A 12,237-nucleotide genomic window follows, 5' to 3' on the forward strand; every position below is an offset into this window, starting at 1 on the left:
GTTCTCATGATTAGATGGGGCTCATGCATGGGGTTGAGATGTCTCATTACTGATGATATTAACCTTGATTACATGATCATTTATCTGTAGAGGTACTATTATTCCTTTCATAATGAATAAACATCTTGAGGGGATACTGAGACCACGCCAATATCAAGGACCTAGTGAAATGGCAAAAAAACACAGAGGGTGTAACAAGGGTGATGATATGAGTCAGAAGTTTTCTTTGAAGGATGAACAATGAGGTCAATGTTCTGGAGCAAAAGAGCCAAGGGTAGCAAGCAATAGATGAGGTCTGAGAGGCAATTGCAGAACAGATGAGGGGAAGTATATGACATGGTAAGGAGTGAATATTCTTGCATGTTAATAATGCACTTGCATGCTAGCAGAATTCAAAAGACTTTAGACCCATGGTTCCAGTCCATCTAGATATAATGTGATGTACATACTTGAAAATTTTCTTTGAATGCTTTGTGGAGAATACAGAAGCTGGTCAGGATAACACAGAAGAGAAATGCCATGAAGAATGAGCCCTGAAGAATACCAACATTTAGAGATCTGGAAGAGAAGGACAATCAGCACCAGAAAATGAGAAAAAGTGGCCAATGACATAACAAGAAAAGTAAGAGAGTATGGTTTCCTGACGGTATTTAAGGAAGGGTGGAGTGGACAATTCTCTATTAGGAATTTAAGTAAATTTGATCATTGAATTTGGAAACATCTCTCCAGCTGATCTGACAAATGAAATTTCAGAGGAGTGAGTGAAATCTGTGGTGTTCCTGGGACTGTGCTAGATTCGTGACAAATGTCCTCAAGGAGATTGCAATCGATTGGGAAAGATGGAACCTGGCATAATGAAGGGTGTATAGCAAACGTAAAGACACCAGTAATAAGTAGTGAGGTGATCTGCTCTTAGTCAACAGTTTGGGATTGAAGTCTTTGAAGGGGATTTTGAGATTAGAAAATATATCTATAGTGTGTTTTAATTAATATCCATTTGTTAAAATTTAAATGTAAAATTTAGTTTTCTTAAGCCTCTAACTTACAAATATATTTATTCATAAGAAAATAATTACTTTCAATAGTCTAATGAATTAATAAACTTATCCTCTTAGATAGCATGTGAATATTTGGCAATATTTATCTAGTAATATTTCTCCATGCATTTCAAACTATAATTACAAATATAATATGTATTACAAATATTAAAAATATCCAGTACATCAACCTTACAAAGGAGGAAACCCTTCCAAAGCACTTAGGCAAGATTTGTATGTGTGATAAATGCAATTTAGAAATGTCTTTGATAAGCTCTTCAACTGCTTTTTGGACATATGGAAACGGAAGAAACATATACAAAGTGGCAAAATGGTTGCAAACTTTACTAAATTTGTATAAAAACACACCTTACACAAGAGCATAAATATAGCTGGAATGTATCAATATAGAGAATTATCTGTTATTGTTATTGCAAACTTTTATACCCTTTTTTCTAGCATGCCTTCTATTATGTGCCCCTTTTGTGTATCATTATGTATGGACTTATAACTTTTCACAAAATTCAGTTTTCTTTAGAAATCTGACATCTTCAAGACTAAGCCAGGGAGAGCCTGCTTTGAGTTAGCTTTTTGTTCCCTCAGATGTATGGGACAATATTTTTGCTCTCTGGCAACAAGTTGTTCCTACTTATCTTGGTCTTCCTTGCTCTACTGCATTTAATCAGCTATTGTCCTGTTTATACTTAGTGATCAATTGAACTAGAGACCAAAATCTAGATGGTAAGAATACATACCATGTTGTTTCATATGAACAGCTGCATCTTCACGGAAAAACCAAAGGACATTTGATTAATTACCAATGACATCTTATTTATTTGGGCCATAATAGAGACAATAGAAACAACAACGTAATGTGCCAAGTGTGGTGCTAAACATGTGATACCAATTATTCCATTAACATTCACCCCCATAAATCTACTCTCTATAATGGAAAACCCCCCAAAACATTATTATTCCAATTGGATAAAGTAATACCTGGGTTCCAGAGCAATTACACACAGTTTATGGTAGAGCCTAGCTGCAGAACCAGAGGCTGGCTCTAGATCCCAGGCTCTAATACCTGTGGATTCTCTCGCCCTCTCGTTTATCTGCCAGTCTTGTTTACCATTTGTACTCCAGGACCTTGCATGGAACCCAACACATAAGAGAGGCTCAATAAATATTTGTTAGGTGAAAAGATGAATGGACAGCCATGATTGTTTTTCTGCCTGAACTAAACAAACAAGCAGACGAACAAAAAAAACCTCACTTTGCAGAGGTAACTCAGATGAATGCAAGAATCTCGTGTCATTAGTGTACCTGAGAAAGACAATGCGAGTATCTTGGATGAGGGCATTCCTCTCCACTCTCCAATATAATGTAATTCACGTTGAAATCAATGGGAACTGAGCACTATGGGCATAGCTTGGCTGCAGAGCAGTTCTCATAGTTCTAAGACACGAGATTAAAAACACCCTCTGTTTGATTGTTTTAGTAAGGATTCTATCAGCTTAACTACCTACTGCCACGCTCACACAACAGGATATTAAACCATTAATATCCCTGGTTGTGCCCCACTATCTCAGTGCTGTTTTAACATGAGAATGCAATTAACTTAGCCTGCTCCTGTGAAAGGATCAGGCTTCTGGGAGTTTAAACAAATTAATAAACTTGTTGATTAGGAAGGAGAACTCACCAGCTTCCTCTGTATATTTTTATTCAGCACAGCACATATGTAGAATGTGTTGTTATTTTTGTCTACTGGCTTTCAGGAAAGAGAGGATGGTCGCCAGCTGCTCTTCATCACCAGTGGGGTAAGAGGGGACAAGCTTTCGCTCTAGCATGAGGTCATGAGGTTCATTATAGGGAAAGTTCAATTTCCATGGGGCTTTTTCATCTTTCATCTTTGGAATGGATTGGTGAGGAAGATGGAAGCTTTTGTCAGGCAGGGTAAATGCCATTTTTTGCTGAATTATCAGATAGCAAGAGGTATTTCTTTTTCAAGTCAACAATCTTCTGCATTTTCCCCTTCTCTTTATATATCAGTAGCTCTCAAGTGATGCATGGAGACAAAATGGAATCCTTTAGGGAGATTTTAAAAACCCAAGGCCTAGGCCATACCCCAAACCAATTAAATAAAAAAGCTCTAGGGGTCACAGCCAGTTACCAGTATTTGTTAAAGCTCCGGGGATGATTGTAAACTAAACTGTAAACTAAGGGAAGCTCCTTAAAAGGAAGTTCCCCCAAACAAACTGTGGTGACTGAAGATTGTGATCAAGGAAATTTCCAATGCACCTTGAGCCTGAGCACAGGGCCTTGCCCACCGCCTGACCCTAGCTCAGCCTGGGGGTTGTGAGAGCTTCTATGCTTGAAGAAAGTAACAGAAGCAACCACTGCTCTAGAGAGCCGATCAGGATCAGTGTAAAAACACAGTTGAGGCAAACCGAAGTCTGTACCCTATTAAAAATCTGGGCTCAGCCTAATAAATTTGTTGGATCCACACTGTTCCTAAAACACTGCAGACTTGGGGTTCGGCAATCATCCTGAGCTTAGTTTCACCACCACCAACCCACCTTGAACTGACAGTCCAGGTACTCATTTAAACCCACTAAGCATCTTTTCCTGTAAAATTCTATGGCTTCTGCCTTTATCAATCCCATACTTGCCTTGGGTCTGGGAAACAGCCTTCAGAGATGCTGCTCTTCCTCTCATAAAACTACATATAAATCAAGTTCCAATGTTTTCAACTAATTGCCTCTGAGTTATTTTTGTAATGCTCTCCTCTCCTGACTTTATAAACTTTTTTGAGGCAATTTTACATTTTATTGTAACTAAATATACAAAAGAGCATTTTCCATTTTAACCATTTTCAGTTATAATTTAGCAGCATTAAGTACATTCACAGAGCTATGCAGCCATTGCTGTGATCCATCTCTGTAACTTTTTCTGAAGCTCTGTGCCTGCTAAGTAACGACTCCTCTTCCCAGCCCCTGGTAACCACTGTTCTCCTCTCTGTTTCTATTAAGTTCACTATTCTAGCTGCCTCATCTAAGTGGAGTCACAATAATAGTCTTTTGTGTCTGGTTTACTTCATTTAGCAAAATGTGTTCTAGGCTTGTACATGTGGTAGAATGTATCAGAACTTTATTCCTTTTTCAGACGGAATCATATCCCGTTGTGTGCATATGGGAAATAATTGCAAATTCACATGCAGCATTAAGAAGTAATACAGAGATTCTATATAACCTTCACCCAATTTCTCCCAAAGGTAAGATTTTGCATTACTTTAGTACAATATCACAACCAGGAAATTAATACTGATACAGTCTATTGACTTTATTCATACTTCACCATCCTACTTGAGTGCTTGCGCGTGTATGTATGTGTGTGTGTGAGTGCATTATATTTAGTTCCATGCAATTTTATCATGTTGAGGGTTGGCGTGTTGAGGGTTGGCATGACAAATACCAGAGTTCCAACATAAGGAGCTCTGAGGCTACACTTTTATAGCCACAGCCACCACCCCAACCTCCCCTTCTCACTAACCACTCGCAGCCTTTAATAAGTTCTCCATGTCTGTAATTTTGTTATTTCAAGAATTCTATGTGAAAGGAATTATATATTATGTAACAGTTTGGAATTGGCTTTTTTTTTTTCCACTCAGCATAATTCCCTGGTGATCTATCCAACTTGTTTTGTGGATTAAAAGGTTAATTCTCTTTTTATTTGTGAGTAGTAGTCCATGGTAGGAATGTACCAAAATTTGTTTAACCATCCACATGTTGAATAGCACTAGTTTCTATTTTTCAGCTATTAAGAATAAAACTGCTATGAATACTTATGTACCAGTATTTGTAAGAATAAAAGTTTATATTTCTTAGAATAAAAGCCAAGTGGAACTGCTGAGTTGCATAGTAAATGCATGTTAAGTTTTGCTAGAAAATGATATGCTTTTATCAAGCATAGCAGTATAATTTCGCATTCTCACCAGCAATCTATATGTGATTCGATTTCTCTGCAGCCTTGCCAACATTTGGCTTTATCACTGTTTTTATTTTATTGGTTTTGATGGGTGTGTAATGGCATCATATTTCGGTATCAGTTTGCGTTTCTCTTAATGGCTAATGATGTTCAGAATCTTGTGCGCTTATCTACCATCTATGTATTCTCTTCAGTGAAATGTCTTTTTCATGCCTTCTGCCCATTTTTTTCAACTTCTCTCTCTCTGCAATTGACTAATGACATAGGCAGAAATTCAAAAAGGATATAGCTGAACTGAAGAGCAACATCAATCAACTGTATTCAGTTGATATCTATAGAATACTTCATCCAACAAGAGCAGAACACACATTTTTCATATGCTCATGTGGAACATTTCCAACATAGAACACATTCTGGATCATAAAACACATTTGAACAAATTTAAGAGAATGGCAATCAAACAAAGCATGCTCTCAGATTACACAGAAATTAAACTAGAAATCAATAATAGAAAGATAGCTAAAAATCATAAAATATTTCAAGATTAAACAAAGACTTCTAAAAACACATGGGTCAAAGAAGAAATCTCAAGAGTAATTTCTAAACAATTTGAATTAAATAGAAATTAAAATGCAATTTACCAAAATGCATGGGATGCAGCAAAAGCAGTGCTTACAGGAAAATGAATAGCATTGAATTCATTTATTAAAACAGAAAAAAGTTTTAAAATTAATAATCTAAGCCTACACCTTAGGAAACTAGGGAAAGAATGTCAAAATAACCTAACATAAGAAAAAGAAAAGAAATAATAAAAAATTAAAGCATCAACATCTCTAATCATCAGGGAAACTCAAATTAAAACCACATTGCAATATCACCTCACTCCTGTTAGAGTGGATGAATTAATGAATTTCACAGTTATTCTCTAAGCTTGTGGAAATGGGCCTTCTTTTTAATCTATGCCCATAGAATAAAATAGGTACTAATTTACTAAATAATTATTGAATGAATAAGTGAATATCTACCTACATGTATGAAAGACAGTGGGTTAAATAATGCCTTCCAAGACAATCATTCTTATGGTTCTTGCTGGAAGAATTAAGTAGGTGATATTTGAAAATTTCTTCTTTAATAAAAACAATTCAGAATTATTCTTTCTTCTGAAAGTTTGTGTTTTACAGCCAAAGTAGACAACTTCTGCCCAAGTCAGTCTCTGGCCACTCCTCCCTCAAACGAGTCGATCTATCATTTTTTTCTTTCATTATGGGAAAACAATTTAGTTAGACAAACGCTGGACAAATAATTCCACAATGTAGACTATTTAGGCATTAAAATTTGAATTTTCATATGTTTTATGGCTGAAACTTGCCTTACCTACAAGCAATATGTCTAATGAAGATAATTTTGCTTCTAAGTTTGGGCTCGAAGCTCTCCTAGGAGACAAAAGCTTGCTTCTTAACCACAGGTAATCTGCAGCAAACATTGAAGTGTGCAGGGGTGGAGAAGAAGGAATCTAAGAAAAATAAGAAATTGTGGAATCCAATTAGAATCCAGAGATTTCTCAGTCAGGTGCTCACAGTGAGCCACATATATGTGAAAACCACAGCGTTACACTCATGCTAATGAAACTCTCCTCAAGAATTCAAATTGTGTTTATTTAGTGGACTCTTTAGAAATTCCAAATAATATGTAAATCATTCTGTCTCTCACCTTTGCCTTTGAGGTATTTTAAAAGAGATTATCTCTCAAGAAACATGTTTGCACACATATAAAAATATATTTTTATAAATACATTACAAGAGTCATTCAGAGGAGAGATGAAAACAAAAACAAAATCATGTGGGTGCAATTCTGAAAAGATCTTGCAAAATGTCTCCCTGTGTTCAAGGTCACAAAGGGAGACCTTTTGACATAGAGCTCATGGAAGAAGATGAAATGTCTTCATTTTCAAATGAGCACATTGCCTCTCTCCGTAGATTGTGTTTTTAGCAGGAATTGTGAGAAAAGTCAAATCGAACTGAGCTGCCTGTGTGCATAGATAGTCTTCTCCACTTTGCTGGAAGATTAAGGGAGATGTGGTCCTTTTTACTCAGTTAATGACCAGGCACTGCTTTATCGATCCTCGCGGGGCTTTGGAAGAGGGAGGCTGCCATGGAGGAAATGTGGGTTTTGTGGGTTCCATGCCTGGGCCGCTTATATTATGGCTGATTGGAAAATCAGTTCTTTCTGTTTCCTTTCATGTATCTCTGCATCAGTAGTAACATGCAACTAATCAAATAAATAGAAAAGGGTAGAATGAAGATTACGACAAGCTCCAAACAGGCTTTACAACTAAGTCATCCTAATTAAAAGCTGGCCTCATTTCTACCACATGTAAAAACGCTGGCAATGAAAACAAATACATATGCGACTTACACACTGACTTACTGTTTTACATTAGTTTTCACTGACCAATGACTTCATAGGATTTGAGGGATTTTACTTTAAATTTTATTTTACTTTCTTATTTTCTTTTGGGTCATCAACAGCAAAAAATTGATTTGTCAACCTCCCGTTGTGTGAGGGCTGAAGCTCCCAATTATTTTTTAAAACTTCTTTCTCTTCTGTTGTGTCTTAGTTGTCATCAACCCTGTGTAGAAAACAGAAAAAGTAACAGGGGAACTGAAGGGATATAAAAACAAATTAGTCAAGTTTGTTATGTTTCCCTTGGTGAAAGGAGTTTAGAGAAGATATAGAATGTGAAGTTTATGCTCTATTCCTACTTTTACATTATTTCTGTCATCATTTGCCTTCTGATTTGCCTCCTTCCCTTCTCTGTTATTTCAGACCAGGTCCATTTCTGTAGGACTTTCATATTTTAAATATGGAAAACACACACGCAATTACTTCAGCATGAGCTGTCTGCTCTTTTGTGATTTAAATACAATACACACAAACAGAAATATGTGTTACTTTTAACTTTTTCTTTCTATTTACAGTCTGCCACATCTTTTGTTAGTAGTCCCAGCCAACCTACCATCTGAATGGAGTCATTAACGAGCCCAGAAAAAATTACCAAGAGGAGTCCAGATCACCAGAACCCAGTTGGTCCAAACATCTGTTAAAAAGTAAATGGTTGTTGTTTTAAGCCACTACTTTTTAGGGGTTTGTTTGCTATGCAACATTATTGTGGCAAAAGAGAAGTGATATATATACCAACCTAGACTCTTTAATGCTGTAAAGTGAACTAAGTTCTTTTCATGTGGCATTGCAAAAGTGGGTGTCATGACTAACTGACTTCATTTTCACATATAGGAATTGTTAAGAGAGGTTATTTCCTCCAAAGCCAAAAGAAATTGCTCTCTTTCCACAGGATGTAATGCCAAAATATTTTCAAAAATAAATAGATGAGTAGATGCTGATGTGGTCAAGACATATTTCAGGAAATAAGATATATTTGTCAATCTTGCATTGATTAAAATTTCTTTGATCAAATTTTTGAAAATTTATTTTATGTATATGCAATACATACTGACTCTTTGCTATTGGTATTTTATTTATACCTTCTAAATTAAAAATCATTACAGCCCGGCCTGGCGTGGCTCAGCGGTTGAGCGTCGACTTAGGATCCAGGCGATTAGGGTTCGATTCCCCGTCAGGGCACATGCCCGGGTTGCGGGCTAGGCAGCCGACCAATGACTCTCTCATCATTGATGTTTCTATCTCTCTCTCTCCCTCTCCTTTCCTCTCTCTGAAATCAATAAAGATATATTAAAAAAAAAAAAATCAGTACAGTCTGTTGGGCATAAAATGCAAATGCAAACAACAGCTGGATAATTTATTCTGTTTATTTCTTCACTGTAATAATTTTTTTTTTAACTCTGAGAAGGACTGACAGTAGATTTCAAAGATATATGAAATATAATAGCTAATATAAAATTAGTAGTAAATAAGAAAGAAAAATAAGCATAGTGAATGAAACAGGAGATAGAAATAAAACATACATTTTTGACTGACAGTAATATATTATTCATAATTAATAAGAAAATACCACGAGTTTAAATTTAAGTCCTTTTTAGCATCCAATTGAAACAGGCAAACCTGAACCAGTTACACAATTCATCACAACAGCAGCTTAGCAAATGTAGAATTATCCTCTATGGGACAAACTATCTAAATTAAAAACAAAAAAACTGGCCTATGTAGGATATTTGATTTTTGAAAACATTACAGATAGAAAAATACAATATGTGATTGCACGAGAAAGATCTTTTCACTAAAAGCAAAAATGAAAAAAGTATGTATTGAACAAAGAGCATCCGAAGAACAAGAAAGTGATCTTAGAAATTAAAATGTGACTCTTTAGAAGAAAAGAAAAAAGTAATTCCATAGGAGAAATAAAAAATAAATTTGAGCAAGTCTTGTGTGTGTGTGTGTTTGTGTGTGTGAAAAAGGACAATATATAACATATCTAGGAGTTCTAACATGTGATAGAAGGAATCTTTTTTAAAAAATGGAACAAAATATGGAGAAATTGTCAAGAAAATTATTTTTAAAAACTAATCTGTCTAGAGTTGAATAACAGAATGACATAAGTCTAAAGGTTTAAAGTGCCCATAAACATCTGGACAAAATATATATATTTAAAAATACCTTGTATGATTTGTGAATTTGTAGAACACCAAGAATATGCAGAAGCTATTAAAATTTCCAGAAAGAAAGTGGTGACTTATGAAGAAACAAGAATCAGACTGAAACACTTAACAAGCAACTCTGGATCTCAGAAAGAAATGTTTCAGTAATGTTTTCACTGGACTTAGAAAAAAGAAAACGTTTTAATCTAAATTCTGAAACCAGCCAAGTGTCAATCAGGGCAAAATTAAAGAACTTTTTAGATATTCAGGGCCTCAGAAAGGTTTACCTTTCATGTGCTCATTGTTACACTGTGCATGTACTTGACAGTAATAAAAGGTGAAGAAAAAATGTAAAAAACGGTACATAAAATGGGGTTTTCCTGCCTTCTAAATTGTACTTAACCTGATGCAATTACATTTACAGAAAAATACCTAAAACCTCCTATGTGGATTCATGAACATGGATGAATTTATAGATCTGATAAAATATTCAGAATTCATAACATCTGGGGGATAAATGCACTTTGTAAAGGTAATCTTGGTTTAAACAAGATTAAACAGGGTTTGGGGGGACAGAAAAGAAGTGTTTAATTCATGAAATAAAATACGGTTCTTAAGCCCTTTTGAAACCACCTCAGCTGCACCATCAGCAATTAACAGAGTTCTAAGAAAGTGCGGTATTTTCTGCCCATTCGAATGGGCCTGGGAGGACACCTGCTTGGGCACATGAATGTGAGTGGGCTCCCCTTACTGCCCCGGTTGAAAGTAAAACATGGCATCTCTTTTAACATTTCTTTTATTTCCAGATTCAGGCCAGGCTTCCTTGTAATTATTTTGAATTGGTGGAATTGTAGTCCATTTGTTTCTTGAGCCTTTTATTAATATTTTTTCATTATGGAAAATAATGCAACTGCACATATCCTGGGAGTAAAAATTCAAGGAAATAATCTCATCTAAGTTATTTCTGATGTCAAATCACACAATCCAGAAGTCAGGCTGTAGCAAAACATAAAAAGAATATGCTTTATTAAAAGGCACTCTCAGTTACAGGAAATTGCAATTAGGTGGGCGTATTAGTAGACATTTCATAAGGCATTTCCATGAGAGGTGAAGGCAGATTTCCGGCCTTTTTATGACCCAAGTACACTCTGAATACACTATATCTTAGCTAAAAGACTTAAAGTTAAAATATGTTAATAGCAAATGTTATGAAAGTGTGTCCAGCCTGTTTTTACAGAAAATGAGGAAGCAAAGCAGAGTGGAACAAAATCATAGGTCTGCCTTGGCCAGCGGCTGGAGAAAAGTGTATGCTACATAAGAAAAGTTATGGCAAGAATCTGTCAATAAAATCTGTTAAACGAATTAAGTGGCTTTGCCATGCCAAGGGTAAGGCAAAAAATATGTCCCTAAATTAATGTAACATTGCCTTTTATAAAAACGTAATTTGTAGTTAGAAGAAAGAGGAGGGCCCAATTTGTTGTACATATGATATGAATATAGGAAGGGTGTGCTATGTATGTATTGCATGTGCATATGTAATACATGCAGCATATGTATGTATATCCATGTGTGCGGATGCATGTAGCATCCTTTCTATAATCATGCTGCATGTGTAATAAACACAAACATATTGTTCAGAAAGAATTTGAGGCAACTGGAGGGTTTTTAGAGTTTTTAAAAATAGTTTATTTGTATGTTTTTTATGACTGTGCCAATAAACAGCCAAAAGCAGAAACTAATATTGTCAACACCGTATACCTACCATCCAGATTTAACAAATGATGTTGACACTTGGACATATTTGCTTTCACATCAGTTTCTTTTCTCTTAAATAAATACGCTGTGGCAAATACAGCTGATGCCACCCTTTTCTCCGTTTCTTTCCAGATTTTATTCTACACTGACACTAGTTATTATCAGTCCCATCTAGGGTTTTAGACTTTACCACCTACATATGGTCTGTAAGTGGTGGTATTTTCCATGTGCTTTTTATTTATATATGTGTTAGCATCCTGATGCATTCTTATGCAACTCGTCTTATTTACTCAATGTTCCATTGCTCCCTGGTGTTCTGTTATATAAACAGACCATATTGCATTCATTCAGATTTACTATTTGCATTTAGACTGTGAGCAATTTGTTGATCTTCTAAATAATGTTATAATGCATTCTTTTAACAGCCTTTCTTGAGCACGTTTGTGACTTTTTTCTACAACATATAACTCAAAGTGAAATTGCTGCACCATAGGCCACAAACATCTTTGTGTTTTTTAGAAAATGCCACACGGGCTTCCAAATAGTTGTAACTCTTTACATTTCCACGAGAAGAATATATGAACATTGTCATTTCTCGAGTTTTTCACCAACACTTGCTATTGGTTTTCCTAGTGTATATAACACAGATGTAGACAGAATGTTCTTTCTCTCTCTCTCCCCTCTCCCTCTTTCTGTGTGTGTGTGACTATGGATAAATACAAACTCATCTGAATACATGCTTTTAAGTTTTGGACCATTGGATGGGTATGTATAATGCAAAAAGTTTTAACAAGAGAAAGCTTAAGGGTTTAACAGGTATGAAATATGAGCCAACATTTGCACACTTTACC

General features: G+C 35.6%; 1 long non-coding RNA gene across 1 annotated transcript in view; it reads left to right on the top strand.

Annotated features, from left to right (window-relative positions):
• LOC107536371 (uncharacterized) overlaps positions 1–10,238 on the top strand; it is a 31,852-nt gene extending 21,614 nt beyond the window's left edge. Inside the window, exons 2-3 of the long non-coding RNA XR_015714763.1 lie at positions 4,197–4,305; positions 9,675–10,238. This is a non-coding gene — a long non-coding RNA (uncharacterized LOC107536371). The remainder of the gene's footprint in view (positions 1–4,196; positions 4,306–9,674) is intronic.
• Positions 10,239–12,237: the final 1,999 nt, after the last annotated feature.

The sequence above is a fragment of the Miniopterus natalensis genome, chromosome 7 (genome assembly GCF_054644295.1).
Source record: "Miniopterus natalensis isolate mMinNat1 chromosome 7, mMinNat1.hap1, whole genome shotgun sequence".
Classification (NCBI taxonomy): Eukaryota; Metazoa; Chordata; class Mammalia; order Chiroptera; family Miniopteridae; genus Miniopterus; species Miniopterus natalensis.